This window comes from Balaenoptera acutorostrata, chromosome 14 (assembly GCF_949987535.1).
Source record: "Balaenoptera acutorostrata chromosome 14, mBalAcu1.1, whole genome shotgun sequence".
NCBI lineage: Eukaryota > Metazoa > Chordata > Mammalia > Artiodactyla > Balaenopteridae > Balaenoptera > Balaenoptera acutorostrata.
In genome coordinates, this window is record NC_080077.1 from 455,825 (window position 1) to 460,450 (window position 4,626).

General features: G+C 59.8%; 1 non-coding gene across 1 annotated transcript; it reads right to left on the reverse strand.

Moving 5' to 3' along the window:
- Positions 1–4,273: 4,273 nt before the first annotated feature.
- LOC114238359 (U6 spliceosomal RNA) lies at positions 4,274–4,380 on the reverse strand. The gene has a single exon (XR_003623751.1). It is a non-coding gene; the product is annotated as a U6 spliceosomal RNA (small nuclear RNA).
- Positions 4,381–4,626: the final 246 nt, after the last annotated feature.

Sequence of the window (4,626 nt, forward strand, 5' to 3'; positions counted from 1 at the left end):
GCCCCTGCTTGCTTCCACCCGTGGTCTCCTCACACGCACACAAGCCTCGGCCATCGCCACCTATTCTGCTTGGCCTCAGACTTTGCAGAAGGAGGTCCCGCTCTGCAGTCTCCTGGGACCCGCTTTTCAGTCCTTGTGCAGGTGTCACATGTGCCCGTCCTGTGGGTCTCGACGTGGTGTCACCCCCAGGTCAGGTAAAAATCAGGCTGTGCCCTTGAGGACGAGCTTCCCCTGACCCCGCGGCCCTGCTTCCTCCATTCCTGGGGCTCGGGGCGTCCCCCACGAGAGGGACTCTTCTCCCTGGAGCCCGGAACCAGCCCGGCCCGACGGCCGAGGGAAATGGCTGCTCTGAATGAAGCCTGAAGCCCGACACTGGGTGGGGAGGGGGGCGGGAGTGAGGAGTCACTGGGGACTCAGCAACCGGCGTGGCCTGGGTGAGGCCCCTGGTCTTCGTCAGAGCAGTACAGCAGACACCCTGGCCCTCTGCGGGGGGGCTGGCATCACGCCGGGGCCGCTCATGGGCCTCCTGGTCCGGGGGAGGTGGCGGGAACCCCAGACCCAGAGTCACCGGAGTCCCTTCGAGCCTCCGGGTACAGCTCGGGGCGGGGGCTGGGATCCAGGCCCGGGGCAGCCATCAGCCACAAACCACAGCTGCCGGAGACAGGCAGATGGTCTCAACGGCCAAAGTCCATCAGAGAGGGAGAGACTCCGCACCCCAGAAGAGGGCCCGTGGTGAGGGAGAGGGAAACGCAGGACCTCCAGGCGGGCGCACTCAGGGTCTGGGCGCCTGGCCTGGGCGCCCACCCGGCGGCCAGCACCCGCCGAGGCCGCTGGAAAGCGAGCTGCCCGAGCCGACGTGAGGTCCTCAGACCACCACGTGGCAGGTCTGCCTCGGTGTGCAGACAAGCTGTTCGGGTTCAGCCTGCGAGAAATGTTGGAAACAAGCAGCTGAACCCCAGGGGCCGGGCCGGGGCCTTGCGGGGACCCGCTCCCCAACAGCACAATGTGAACCACCCGCCCCCCGAGCAGCCCCGGCCCAGAGTCTGGGCCTCGAAGCCAGCCTCGTCCTCATACACGCCGGGCCGGGGCCGGATGCGCGAGAACCACCGTGGCTCCTGAGGGCGCCTGTGGGCCGCCGCGGAAACAGCACATAAACCCACCAGCTCCACTGCCCTGCTTCCCCGGAGACGGTGGTCCCCTCGCCCAGCCCTCCAGCTCCCGGCGCCCACCACGGACCCCTCGGACGGGGCGGTGAGGAAGGAGCCCTGAGCCCACCACAGACCCCCTCAGACGGGGCGGTGAGGAAGGAGCCCTGTGCCCACCACAGACCCCCTCAGACGGGGCAGTGAGGAAGGAGCCCTGAGCCCACCACAGACCCCCTCAGACGGGGCGGTGAGGAAGGAGCCCTGTGCCCACCACAGACCCCCTCAGACGGGGCGGTGAGGAAGGAGCCCTGTGCCCACCACAGACCCCCTCAGACGGGAAGGTGAGGAAGGAGCCCTGAGCCCACCACGGACCCCTCCGACGGGGCAGTGAGGAAGGAGCCCTGAGCCCACCACAGACCCCATCAGACGGGGCAGTGAGGAAGGAGCCCTGTGCCCACCACAGACCCCCTCAGACGGGGCGGTGAGGAAGGAGCCCTGTGCCCACCACAGACCCCCTCAGACGGGGCGGTGAGGAAGGAGCCCTGTGCCCACCACAGACCCCCTCAGACGGGGCGGTGAGGATGGAACCCTGCGCCCACCACAGACCCCTCGGACGGGGCAGTGAGGAAGGAGCCCTGCACCCACCACAGACCCCCTCAGACGGGGCGGTGAGGAAGGAGCCCTGAGCCCACCACGGACCCCTCAGACGGGGCGGTGAGGAAGGAGCCCTGCCCCCACCACGGACCCCCTCAGACGGGGCGGTGAGGAAGGAGCCCTGCGCCCACCACAGACCCCTCGGACGGGGCGGTGCCTTGAGCTCCTTGCAGAGGGTCGGTCTCCGTTTTCCCGAGGCCCTCGCGCCTGCCCGGTCCCCTCATCGCAGGCGCAGGCCTGTCCACGCACCTGCCTTCCGGATGCTCAGCGGGGACGGGGAGCTGTGGGGGGTGGGAGGGCGCCCAGGAGCTGAGGGGCGGCTGAGGGGCCGACAGGAAGGGCGGGCTGCGCACAGGCGACAGGCCTGCGGGGGCCGCACGAGGCCCCGCCAGCTCGACGTGCAGCTGGGCAGGGAGACCCCGCAGCCGTCGTTTCACGGGAGCGAGGCTGGCTCCCGTTTGTCATGACCGTTGGCAGGGGAATGGGATTCATGGAGAGAATCTCCTGAAGGCTGGAAAAAATGCACAAAGGATTAGAGCCGCTGCTGGGAGGTGGCCGGGGGAGAAGCACAGACACTGAGCTGAAACGAGCCCAGCGCGGTTCCTCTCTCCACCGTCCACGGAAACCAGGCCAACGCCGGAGCCGCCCGCGCACCAGGGCTCCCGAGCCGCGTCCCTCCCCGCCTCCCGCTGTCCACAGACCTTCCCGTGCGCCCTCCCCGCACAGCCCTGCTCCGGCGTGGCCTCCAGCACAGGCCTCCCCAAATCCTCCGCGGCACCTCAACCCCCTTAATAATTAGAGGGCTTAGTTGCGCGAAACAGAGACGACTTAGACACCAAAGTGAAAGGGAATTTGTTGGCGGGACACTCGCAGTCGCAGAATGGACCGGAAGCTGGGAGGAGGTGGGCCCGAGCCCCGGGGAGCTGGGCGGTCTTGTGGTGAGAGCAGCCTGGACGGTGGCCTTGACCCAGAGGCAGGGGCACGACGGCCCTGGGCACGGGTGACACGGCCCAGTGGTGACCCTTCGCGGGGCAGGCTTGCACTCCAGAAGGAGTTGGTGGCACTGAGGCTTCTGGGGAGAGGGCAGGCACCCAGATCCACTGTCCCTCCAAGGCTCACCCGGCGAGAGGGTACATCATCCCCAAGGAAACAGTGGACGCTGTGGAGAAGAAAGGATAGCGGAAGACTGGATGAATCTTAATGTCCACTGCCCTCCTCTGCCCACTTCTGAGCCCTGGCTGGACCTTCCTGGGCGTCCCCCACTGTGCTTTAATCCTTTATTCACATGCTCACCCCCTGGTGGATGCGAGCTTTCTGGGGGCTGGTCCTGCTGTACCTGTCTTTCTGTCTTGACACCCAGGAAACAGTCAACCTTCTTTGGAGAAAAGCAGATCTATTTATATGTACAAAGCTATCAGATTTATCTCTTAAGATTTATTTAATTTATCTATACTCAAGTTCAAGTGCCCCGGACAAAAGGACAATCCATGGAACACACAGTAACACAGCCTCAGGCTGAGGAGGGGGCATCTCATCAGTTCCCTTCAGAAATTCTTTTTTTTTTTTTTAAATACAGTAAGTCCCCTACATACAAATGTTTCATTCAGAGAGCACGTTCATAAGTCCAACAAGTTAGCCTAGGTACCCAACTAACACAATCAGCTCTATGGTACTGTACTGTAATAGGTTTATAGTACTTTTCACACAAATAATACATAAAAAACAAACAAACACAAAAAATAAAGAGAACATTTTTAATCTTACAGTACAGCACCTTGAAAAGTACAGTAGTACAGCACAACAGCTGGCATCCAGGGCTGGCATGCAATGAACACGCAAGAAGAGTTACTGACTGGAGGAGAGGGAGGAGGTGGGAGATGGTAGAGCTGAAGGATCGTCAGCAATGGGAGACGGAGGGCAAGCTGCAATGTCTCTCACGCCTGACGTTGATGACACAGGTTCTGGTTCCTTGCTGGATTCAGTTCTATCTACCCTCTTGAAAAAACGATCGCGTGATGTCTGGGTAGTAGCTCTTTTTCTCTCGTCATAGATGACACGGTAGCACAGGATTGCATTCTGAACGGCTGCTGCAACCTTTGTGTACTGTTCTAGGTTCGGGTCCTGTGCCTCGAAAACTAACAGTGCCTCCTCAAATAAAGAAAATTCCCCTTGCCATTTCCTGCGTCGTGAATCTCTTCAGTTCTTCAGTTACTTCTTCCTCTTGTCTCTCTTGGTGCTTCTTAGCAGTACCAGCTACATCACTGCTGCTTTTACGCTTGCTTCCAGACATCCTGGGCTTGAAATAAAGATACTGTACTACTGTACAGTAAAGTACACAAAAGCACAACCACTTGTAGAGGATACTCGCATGTGACAATGTACGCCAGACACGTGAACTAACACGTAATTGGACATGCAAACGCATGTTTCCATCTTGGAAAGTTCGCAACTTGAAGGTTTGTATGTAGGGGACTTAATGTATGGAATGCTTCACGAATTTGCATGTCATTCTTGCCCAGGGACCATGTTAATCTTCTCTGTATCATTCCAATTTTAGCCTATGTGCTGTTGAAGCGAGCGCCTTCAGAAATTCTTCATGCATTTGTGACTGTGAGCCAGTGATACCCACCTATGAGTTTCTCCTCACTGTGAACCTTATGTCACACTGGCCTCACAGGGTCCTTTGGAAATTAGCTGAGACAATGCACCCAAGTCCTGAGCAATGCACCCAAGTGCTGCCATCATAACCACAGTGCCTTCTTGTTTGTTTGGTTCAAGACTTTGCATAATATAATGTGCGCCCTTGGAGAGGGCCAGTCGGTTCTTC